General features: G+C 41.3%; 1 long non-coding RNA gene across 1 annotated transcript in view; it reads right to left on the bottom strand.

The window, feature by feature from the left end:
- Positions 1 to 860: 860 nt before the first annotated feature.
- The window catches only part of LOC147028092 (uncharacterized), a 116294-nt gene continuing 104790 nt past the window's right edge, over positions 861 to 12364 (bottom strand). The window contains exon 4 of the long non-coding RNA XR_015057418.1: positions 861 to 4680. This is a non-coding gene — a long non-coding RNA (uncharacterized LOC147028092). The remainder of the gene's footprint in view (positions 4681 to 12364) is intronic.

Genomic DNA, 12364 nt, shown 5'->3' on the forward strand with positions numbered 1-12364 from the left:
CTCTTTCTTTTTTACATATATATATATATATATATATATATATATATATATATATATATATATATATATATATATATATATATATATATATATATATATATATATATATATATATATCTTCTTCTTCTTTCGGCTGCTCCCGTTAGGGGTCGCCACAGCGGATCATCCGTATGATGCGCATAGTGATTTGGCACATGTTTTACGCCGGATGCCCTTCCTGACACAACCCTGGTCGCCTCTTACGACACAGGGATATGATACACCTATTTTAACCGGGGTATACACCGGCCCAGTATACTGGTACTCATTTCGCCGACCTCGGAAGGATGACAGGCTGAGTCAACCCCCTGGTGTATTAATTCAGTGGCTCAACGGGGCTTGAACTCAGGACCTTTTGGATCCCAAGCCGCTGCCCTAACCACTGCGCCAACACCAGGCTCATATATATATATATATATATATATATATATATATATATATATATATATATATATATATATATATATATATATATATATATATATATATATATATTGTTGTAGTATTCCCGCCCGCCCGGCGTGCGAACGACCGCGTCTAACAAATGGCGGTCGCTTCGCCCACCGAACGGACAATCCAGTCGCGGCTTTCCGGATCAACGCCGGAAACCAGCCATGGGTGTGTTTTTCAGCACACCACAACCTTGTCCGTACTCTACTCGCGCTACAGGGTCCAATCGCCAAATCTTCGATTTACCTAAATTTTCGCGCGGGTAGGTTACCGAGAGATTGCACCTCAACGGGACCGCTTGGAAACGAGCCGCTTAAGCAGCTCGTTTCCTTTTGGGATAACCGAGCGGGGTATTATCGCGCAGTCCCGTTGGACCCAATCACTTTAGCGGCTATTTAAAAACCAACTAATATTCCGCAATACAAGATGGCATTTCAATGGAGGAATGGACGCAACAAACAGGTTTACATTCACACAAGGACATTTATTATAATAAAGCACGTATGCAATTAAACAAGGCAAAACACGTATGCAATTATACAAGCAACAAAAGCATGACAAAAGAACTACAACCGTCTACTTATTATGTACAGTCACTTGCACTTAACAGCAGTTCCTACTTATTAGACGGGCCCACGGACACACGTACGCACACACACACACACACACCCAAGAAATGGTGGCAGAGGCCTTTAATAACGAGCTCCAGCTCGGAGGACAGGTGAGCCTGCTTAGGGTCATGTATAAAAATGTTGCACAGGCCTGGTTGCCTATACTTATGGCTAGCATGGCTGCAAGAGGAGATCTCAGTGATTTTGAAAGAGGGTGATTGCTGGAGAGCATTTGGCAGGAGCTTCAGTGACAGGGTTCAGCAATTGGTTCACTTCTGTCTATCGGTCTGTTCTTCCATCGACAAACGTCAGCTTATGATGGAGGAGCAACTTAATTTAAATTGAATATTATATTTTGAACACGAATCGGAAAACAAACCACAAACCTGTACTTTACCAGTACTTTGGCTCTGAATTTGACCCGATCACACATGCACAGAGAGGAGTGAGAATTTTTTTTACTCTGTCTGCCTGCTTGGCAGCCAAACAAAAGAGAAAATGATTCCAAACAGGAACTTTACTGTTTATAAAACGTCACAAAAGGAAAAAAGCAGCAAACACGAGGAACTAATGTAATGTGTTAAATAGGGTGGTGTATAAAACACTGCATCAACCACGGTAGACGTCCAGAATCTTTTGTATATGACCTTTACAATCTTTATTTTATTTCAGTTGAATAATATACTTGAAACACTGCAGAACACAAATCACCTTTTTGGCACTTTCAAAACCCTTTGGTTTAGCATTACTTGGACAAAATATTAAAGCATTTTACATCATCACGACCAATCAAATTTTTCCCTGGTTCACTTAAGTTTAAATTCTCAGTACATGCAGTCCCTTGTAGGACAGTTCTGGGTACAGTGAGGCCAGTTTGTGAAACAGTGGGTACAGTGGCCTGGTTGAAATAAGAATAGAATGGTTTTCAAAGCATTGTGGATTTGAATCCCAATGAAGGTGGTAGCATTTAGGATTTGGCTTCTTCCCTTCTGGAAATCGAGTGTGTTATAAAATTAAAATGTCACTTACAGTTTACTAATTAAATCCCAGCTGGCTCCACAATGACCTTTAGGGAGGAGGTAATCTGCTTGTGCAGTCTCATCTGGTTTACATGAGGTACCAGTCCACACATTCTTTGCCTGGTGTTGGCTTAATGGTTCGGGTGGTGAGCTTTGGATCCGAGGGTCCTGAGTTCAAATCCTGCTTAGCTGTTGAATTAATACCAGGTGGGGTTAACTCGGCCTGTCATCCTTCCGAGGTCGGCAAAATGAGTGCCAGCATGCTCGTATACTGTGTCGGAGTGGCGACCCGTCCAAGATTGTGCCCAATAGCCAAAGAGTCTGCTTAAAGCAGCATCAACGCTCTGCACAGAGTATGGTCCCAATGTCTGTCTCCGTCTGTCTCTGTCTCTGTCTCTGTCTCTGTCTCTGTCTCTGTCTCTGTCTCTGTCTCTGTCTCTGTCTCTGTCTCTGTCTCTGTCTCTGTCTCTGTCTCTCTCTCTCTCTCTCTCTCTCTCTCTCTCCACACATTCTGGTTGACTCTTTACTTGCTTTCCTATGGAACTTTATTGCTTGAAATGGTGCCAACCACATCCACCAACCAAATAAAAAAGGTGTCATTTTACTTCAAAGTTCATTTTCGACCAAACAGATGAAAGCAGATTTTACGAAGTTGTGATTTCAGGGGCTGTTGTGTATTGAATAACCCCCTGTCCAAGTAATGCCGCTTAAAGAATAATACTCGATTTGAGGTGGTCTTATGCTCTGAGAAACTGGGGCGTTGTCGATAAAGAGACATTGACAATGAGAAACAATGTCATTTTGCTGCCGGTTCAATCTCAAGTGCCTATGCTGCTTTACCAAAATGCCGAAGATTAATTAGAATCCCCCTGTGATAACTTTGAATCAATGTGCAAGGCTCTGTGAAGAGCTCATTAATACCAATTGCCAGATCTCCATAATAATCAGCTGTGCAGCTGCATTGTGCCAGATCAGCTCCTTACTCCTTTATTTCAGGCAATGTGCAGACTTTGCTTGAGCCTTATACCAAACCTGCTGTTCCCAGCCATAGGGGGTAAATAAGAAGCTGTACAATGTCCCCCCCAAACACCTACCCATACCTGCACAATATCACTTCGCAAACCCATGGTAAACCAGAAGGGCACTCAGTAGAGCGTGTACATTCACCCCACAATGTCTGATCCACGACAACATATCAGGCCCATTACGTTTTTGAAATATTATGCTATATGTCGTTTTTAGCCCCATCTCTCAATGGTGAAGAATCACTTTGAAAATTCAATAAAACCCCTATCCAGATCCGGATTTGGATCTTCACCAAAATCGAATCATTTCATCCTTGCCACACGCCTAACGCGTCCACCAAGTTTTCGAATCCGTCCACAACTTTTTGAGATATCGTGCTCTATATCATTTTTGGCACGATCTCTCAATGGTATAGAATCACTTAAAAAATTAGAGTAGTCGGATCCAGATCTAGATCTTCACCAAAATCTAATCAGTTCATTGTTGTCACACATCGAACCTGTCCATAAAATTTCATCCAGATCCGTCTACAATGACCCGAGATATCCTGCACACAAACAAACAAATGAAATTGCTCGTGGAGCAAGGAATTGCCGGAATAACTTTGTCATATCTCCATGATCTCTGAAAAAACAAAAACCTGTAAATCAATTTCGTTCTTATAAGTCGATAGTGCTACTGTTTAATGAGTTCTAGCACTTAGTTTGGTCATGATCATAACTTGGAAGTCAATCGGACTTGAAATGGCGTAATTATCGCAATTTGAAATTTTTGACCCGACCCCTCCTGACATTCGACCCCCGACCGCTAAGAAGGGTGTTGGTGTGACACCCCAATGAGACATATGGTTGGATGCAGAATTGGAAGATGCACATTTTGGATTTGGTTTGAAGTCGTTATGACCATTTTAGCGGACGTTATTGTGAAAATAAGAATTTCGGTTTTTTGGTGACCTTGACCTTGAGCTTTGACCTAGATTCACCAAAAACGACAAGTGTCTAAGTTGGACCATGGCCGACGTCTTTAACCAGTTTGGTCATGATCTCTGAAACGGTGTGGCTGCTACAGGGTAAACAAACAAACAAACAAGCAGTCATAGACTGGTACTTATGAAATCGTCAACGTGACCTCTGACCTTGTCTAATAAAAGCTGTCTCTAGAGAAGATAGCGACGCAAACCAGAAGTTTCTACGATGATTCTGTACCAAACCATGAACTATATTTGCTTTAGAGCTTGCTATACAGTCTGACAGGATGTTACACAGGTAGCACACTTACCTTTAAGCTATCTAGCCCGAGCTTGATGTTTCACAGGCACGGTGTTCACAACGCAACCCGTTAAAACTGGTAATCCCATCTCCTAGAATTATAGTTGGTGGGCTTCAAAGACCCCACGGTGTCTTTTGTGAAGAGTAAGCAAGTTATCGCCGGTCCTCTCAACAAATTCCAAATTCCTGGCTTGAACAGAGCTGTGAAGGTAAAGGCAAATCACGCATTGCGATTCTTACCATGGGGATGCTTTGGCAGCAATGTACCTGTGGGGGAGAGGGAAAGAGGGAAAGGGGGGAGTGGGGGAGTGGGGGTGAGATAGAGATAGAGATATTGAGATATATATGCATAAGTGCTACATAATAAACTTATCTTGATTTTTATGAAAGATTCCTTTTTCTAGATTATTGTTAATGACATGAATCGATTATCAGCAAAGTCCTGTAATATTTTCAGCGTGCGTCGGTGATGCAAAAGCCTTCTCAGCTGTCGGCAAGCCAGGAATTTGTAATTTGCTCAGGTGCCGGTAAGAACTTACCTTCTCTTCTCCAAGGACACCGTGGGTTTTTTAACCTCCACAAACTAATGCCAACAAGTAGGACACTCAGTTTAATATCTATCCATCCATCGATCCATTGAGACCAGACTCTGTGCAGAGCATTGGTGCTGCCTAAGCAGTCTCCTTGGCTATTGGGCACAATCCTGGACGGGTTGCCACTCCGCCACAGGATACCAACAAGCTGGCACTCATTTTGCCGACCTCGGAAGGATGACAGGCAGAGTCAACCCCACCTGGTATTAATTCAATAGCTGAGTGGGATTTGAACTCAGGATCCTAGGATACCAAGTCCACCACCCGAACCATGAAGCCAACACCAGGAATATCTATCCAAGGGATGGCAAACTCGGATACACCATCCTGTCTGCAAAGCACCAATCCGACACTGTATGGTCAGGCCAAGATTTGAACCCAGACTGGACAACTCAAAGGTTCAGTCCACTACCCCTGCACCATCCTGTCGAACTGTTTTTTTCTGGAGTGTACCTTACATCTTTTATGGCTGCCACTCATATTAGTGCCACCAACACACATGTTGGTGTACCAATACTACCATTGAAACCGATACCCCCAGTCATGTTCCACGTTCAACCGCTCAACAGCATGATGTCTCAACACACATCTCTTGTTATCACGAAAGTGTAAATAGAACCTAAAACTCATCACTGAAGACTATTGACCTTCAGTCATGAAGGGTATTGTGGCTATTACTTATCACGTGTCGAATCCAATCTCAATGGATAGTGTGTGCTCTGGTCTGGGGATAATACACTTATGGTCTGCAAAAGACACTACAAGATACACATTGTTTGTTTGTATCAATGATATAGAAACATTGCCTGTCTCAAAATCATTCTGGTATCAGGATACATGAGTAAGGGTTTTAGGTCAAACGAACAATCTATATTGTTGGTGATGCTATTTGTCACACTTGATGGAAAATAAATAATTCCTGTTTCACATGTCTGCATAATGGCATTGATGTGAAGATTTAGATAAGAACCAACATGTAAGAACCAACCAACACTATAACACGTCTAGCTCTATCGAAACACTGGATTCCAAGAATCGTGGAACACACGACTCGAGTATGTTCAGGTAACAGCCTAGGAGGAGATAGCTACACAACCACAGTCTGACTGCAATTCCATAGTGTTTATTTTGTTGATTTTTTTTGAAAGTGAGGAAGTTGGGATACAGCGAAGGGATGTATTAGTGAAGGACCAGGTACATGGGAGAAAAATGGAGGGAGGATTTTGTCCAATGTATAGAGATTGCTGTAAGCAAAAGCAGTTTGAGCTCCTCAAATAACTTCGTTTTCTCTTTGATAAAAGACCAGAGCCCATGGAAAAGCGAGAATGATTACAAGGACTTGTAATCCTAAATGGTAGCTGATGTGTGGGACTGATAATAAGTTATATTGACAAACAATTTTTTTTAGACACTTGCACTCTACCACCAAAAGACATGCTCGGGCGACATCTAACCCATAACTAGCTTTAAGACCAAATACTGGTTTACCAGTTAAAGTCCCATGCAATGCACTTATTACCTCTCTCGAAAGATCACCTGAGAATTCCCCTGTATTTTGGGAGGTTTTTTTTTCGAAGTTCAGCCAATGGCTGAGGTACAGCCTATGGAAAGCTTTGGCATCACCATCAGTCATCACCAGCCTTGGGCGAACACTTCGTCAAGCTGACCATCGAAGGCAAATGCAACCTAGGTATTTTCATTTGTGCCAAGTTCTTTATGGCACTCTTCTTTTCCTTAAGGCACACAAGGCTTTTGTACTGCTGCCAATCCTCCGGTGTCATACCAGCTGTTTTTTCCATTACCCGTCTCTATGCAACCTCCCAGGATTGCAATCATTCACTGTTCAATCTGCCTCTTATTAGCCTGCCTGGTTAATAACTGTGATCATTTACACTCAACTACCCACGAGTCGTACTCTTCCGATGAATTTTCAATGCGCCTATCCAACTCGATCTCGCAATGAATCTCCATTTACACCTCAAGTCACGACTTCAGTTAAATCTCTCACCAGTCCTCAACATCAACCTCTCAACAGTCTTCAACCTCAACCTCATGTCAAACCTCCACCTCCACCTCCACCTCATGTCAAAGCTCTCCCGCAAACTTGTGTCCGTGTCCAACTTCTATGGCTACCTCGTGTGAACACATCAAAACCAAATCGTGCTATGAGAAAGTGAAGATATTTGAACAGTTTGAGAAAGTGAAAAAAACAATACCTAGAAGCTTGTGCTTCAAAAATAATTCATATAATATTGCTCATTTCTTGGTGAATAAATAATGGAGGCCTAAAACAATAACATATCATAAAACTCAAATTGTTTTTATTACCTCCACCACCGAAGGTGAAGGTTATGTTTTCACCCCCACTCTGTCTGTTTGTCTGTCTGACTGTGTGCAGGATATCTCAAAAAGTTGTGGAGATCCGGATGAAATTTGGTGGATAGGTTGGATGTTTGACAAGGACGAACTGATTAGATTTTGGTGAAGATCCGGATCTGGATCTAGATACGAGAATTATATAATTTTTCAAGTGATTCTTCACCATTGAGAGGGAGGGCCAAAAACGATTAGTACTGTATAGCATGATATTTCAAAAATTTATTGGGCCCGATATGTTCTCGTGGATCAGGAATGACGTGGCAAAGGTATGCGCTCTACCGAGTGCCATTCTAGTTTCACTGTTGTCATTGAAACAAACGTACGTCATCTCTTTCGTTACCCATCCATATCCTTTTGGAATACCTTGGGTGAGGAGAGAAGGCAGGTTGGCAAGCAACCCATACAAAGGGCCTTGCTTTGACCTAGTCATGTGGCTGTGAACTTGGAATACACTTTTTGTAGCACTGCAGCATTGGGCCAATTGGCTCAAGCCAGAACCACTCAGGGTAAGCAAAGTCTGGGGCCATCTGCGACAACGATGGAATGCACACAAAGTCCCACAAGCAATACCATTCTGCCACCGGTGCTTGGCAGCTCGTTGAGTCATTAGACTGAAAGAGTGAACATGCAATTCAAAGTAACAGTGGGGTTTGTGGCCTAATAGGTTATTCTAAGTTTGTGCTTATGAAGAGCACAGAAATGGAACAGCACTTGCACGAAGGCAGATGCAAAGTTGATTACAAATGCTGCCACATGTGCGTACGGATGGAGAATGAAAGCACCGCGACTACTATGTGGCTCTCAAATAGGAAAATGAAAAGCAACAGTGAAGCATGATGCCGCACCATGTAGGAGCGACTGCTTTTGGAGCACGGCATTAATTTCCACACAAACGTGCGGTGCTTTATCACGAAACAAACACGAGGCTCGTCTCACAGAGCCAAACAAGCACATAAATGTTGGCACACGATGCCCCCCTTGTAAGTGCAACATGATCCGGGAGCAACTGCCGCAGTCCAGGGCGGTTTGATGCATGGTGAGGAGAGCAATGGCTGTTAACTCGACAAACATCACAATATGGCGGCATGAATGCTTATTAAAAGAGCGGCATCCAAATACAGAAAGGCTGCATCAATCCTCCCAGCATATGCTCTCCGCTTTGATTCCCGGGCCCCACAGCCTGCTCGCCATCCCAGGTGAGTGGCCATGTTGTTTTGCACAGCACAAATTACGTTTATGTGAGCTACACAGCAGCCTCGTGGGAATCCAGATTGGCTTGTAAATTTTATGCGTCCGCTTTCCATTGACACTTTAATTCCAGGCATATTTGTTAGCAATTTAAAGCAGCCGATGTTAGATGCGCTGATGGCTAAATCACCTCTGGTGGTGTAATCGTATACTTTTCCTGCTTGTGCAGAGTACAAACTACACAAACGTTGCCTTGTCATGCAGCAGAGATTACGTTTTCATTTTATAAATATTATCATTACCCCTTTGCGCTTTCGTACTTTCTTTCCCCAACACAAAAAGGAACTCGAGAGTTCATAGAACACCTTACCCTGCCAAGTGTTAAGTGAATAATTCCAATGAAATAAAACATTGCTTTTAAAGGTCATACATTAACAAAAATCTGGAAGTTTAGCGCTGCTGACGTAGTTTTATAAACCACCTTATTTAACATGTCCACAGTCCAAGTACTGAAAAAAATGGAGGTTTTTGGAAGCGGTAAGAGCATGAGTTGTGTTCTACAGTGTTCAACTATATAATTCAATTCAAATAAAATGATGATTTTAACGGTCCTATAAAAAAATTAATTCCAGAAGTTTAATGCTGTTGACGCAGTGCCGATTAAATCGCTTAATCTAACACGTTACATTACTTATTCATGCCTGTTGTATGTGTCCTGTATGACATCCTTAAAAACAGTAAGTTTTCTGTTTGGAATAATTTTCAATTTTGGTTGAATGCCAGACAGGCAGACAGAGAAAATAATTATCTCGCTCTTCTCTATGCATGTGCAATCGGGATGAATTCAGAGCAAAGAACTGTAAAACTACAGGTTTGCTTTCCAATTCATATTATAAGTATAACATTCAATTGAAATGAGGTTGCTCTTCGATCATAAACTGTCGTTTGTGGATGGACGGACGAACAAACAGACAGACAGACAGACAGACAGACAGACAGACAGACAGACAGAAGTGAACCAATTGCTTAACCCCGCTTTTCACATCGCGTGTGTAGGGGAACAAGGAATACATGGTTTGAGGTGGAGCACTTACCTCTATGTTATCTAACCACACTCAGTGGAGTAATGGATAGAACATCCATTCACTCTGAGTCTGGGAGGTCGAAAGTTGGACCCTGACTGAGTCATACCAAAGACTTCAAAAATGGTCTGTACTGCTTCCTTGCTTGATGCTCAGAATTTAAAAGGAGAGAGCACAGACCAACAACCATATGTTGGCACCCATACCACAAGGTTGATGGGCTGAATGGCCTCCCCCTGCATTCAAGGTCCTTGAAAGGGAACTCGTATGTATGCAAAGAAAAGATGCTCGATGATCTAACACTATTTCTTTTAACCATTTTTTAAGTGTCGGTCAAAAACCCTGTCTGGTGAATGCTTTCTGAACCTTTGCCGCATATCGCGTTTGAAGGTTGTTTCCCTAATCACAGCACTCGCTATAAACTCCGCAAGGTGCTCCAAAACTGTCTCCAGGAATCAATAGAGAACAGTTTGTTGGTGGGAACTGACAATAGTGGTCATTACGCCTCAAAGATAGTTCATCCATTCAATCATACACAGTTCCTCAAATTGGTGCAAAGAGGAAATCAAAATATTTTCATTTCGAATGAATTGTCAAATCAATGTCGAATTATCGTTGGCGTTTAAAATGCCCAAGTCTAAATGCCATTTCCCGCAATGTGGATCTTCAAAACGTTTTCAAATGATTTTTAATCTAAAAATGGATATATATTTTAGTCCTGCAAAATGTTCATATTTTTCATGTGAAGAGGATAAAATTAAACTCTTCTTTCTTTGTTGGGAATCTATAAGCTGATGTACTTTGGTTCTCATTTATTCAATGACCTTTCATTGACTGCTAATATTTTCAAAATTGCACTTCTTTCACAAGTCGACAAATCGGTGTTTTTCATCAGGTCACTCATTTATGAGGTTTGATCATTTTAACCATTGCCGCAATTAGAAGGCATTACTTTACAATCCTAAAGTGTTCATGGAGAACGATACCCCACACTCACAATATTCAGGTATATACACGAGGGCCTTGCCGTTCACGAGGGGGTTATGTTCTTGAAAATCCCTGTGAACCGCAAATCTGCAAATGTATGGGGTAATTTGGAAATGGGGTTTGGCACTTCAGCTTTAAAATTTGTCCAAACTGTACCCTTAAAGAACATCATTGTGCATTGTGTTGGCACTATTTATTTTCATGAATAAAATAGTTATTAAGAACATAAAATGAAGTATTATTATTGTTTCATATTCAGCCTTTGGTTGCTGATTGCATCAATGCTGGGAGCGCAGCTCTGATGCACTGATGCAGTGCCCCTTGAGTCCAGGAAGCTGGTATTCACTTTAGCAACCTTGGAAGCATGACAGGGTGAGTCAACCCATCTGGTGTTATTTAACAACACGGGAAGGGCTTAAAAACTCAAGACCCTAAGATCGTAAGGCAGCCACCTTAACCATTAAGCCAACACCAGGCTTATGTTCCTGCATTAAGAAAAGAAAATAAAGTTTATTTTCTTGAGTTATTAAGATCATCAAACTTACCTTTAATAATAATGATGATAAACTTTATCCAATAATGTGATGGTGAAGAAAAAGACGAGATGATGATGATGATGATGATGATGATGATGATGATGATGATGATGATGATGATGATGATGATGATGATGATGATGATAGGTTTGAGGGGTTATTGTGTTAACGGCCCATGTTAATTAATGAGGTGAATAAATCCCCATTGACATTGCATCGGCATCGGACATAACCATATTTGCTGGCTCTTCTTCACTCGATATGCACACCTCCACATGCCATGCCGTCTCCTGCTATGGAGTATATCAATATATTACATAGTTTTAGGAAATATGATGAAGTCAGGTTGTGTTACACAATCTTCAAGTCTACGATATAAATGGCAGTCCTTCTGTCTGTCTGTCTGTTTTTTTGTAACGAATAAGCTCCGAGACCAGGGAACCGATCTTGATGAAACTTTACACACATATAGACCTAACATTCAGCTCCAGGATGCGCTAAGTGGCTTTCCATAAAAATGAAAAATATATATGTATAAAAAAAAAATTAAAATAATAAAATTTCCATGAAAAAATAAAATGGCTTTCGAATAGTGCGCCGGCGTATTAATCGTAACAAAAGGCTTCATGGTTAAAAACGCTAGGGTTTTTTGAAATACAAAATGTTCGTATTCGTTGACTTTTTAAACACACATTCTCCTCCTGTTATAACAGCTTTGAAACCCGAAACATTATGCCACTGCGAAAGCGAACAAATTTGAATTCTTGAACTGCACGCACACGGCAACAGCAACAGAGGTGTTCAGAGGTATGCCGTTTCATAATACACGTCTCCCAATTCTTACTTCAAGAACGGTTATAATTTTGACATTATCAGGATAACAGATGTAAATAAATCAAATACGCTGGGCCAGGCTGGGTTATGCCCGACGTATAAATTAAGTCACAAATGATGACATGAAACCAGCCTCACATTGTTGAGGCATTATGGTTTTTTATCTGATGTGGCAATAAATCTTAACATTTTTGAACTGGAGTCTTCTGCATATAAAACATGGCGGGGAAAATATAATATTATAGTGGTGATGAAAAAAAATAAAATAAAGGTGGCAGCCTCTATAATTTTACAATTAACTGTGACATATACTCCTTCAGATCCACCATCATCCACAGGATTCCCATGCGGA

This window comes from Eptatretus burgeri, chromosome 4 (genome assembly GCF_056783735.1).
Source record: "Eptatretus burgeri isolate ZD-2024b chromosome 4, Ebu_testis_v1, whole genome shotgun sequence".
Lineage (NCBI taxonomy): Eukaryota > Metazoa > Chordata > Myxini > Myxiniformes > Myxinidae > Eptatretus > Eptatretus burgeri.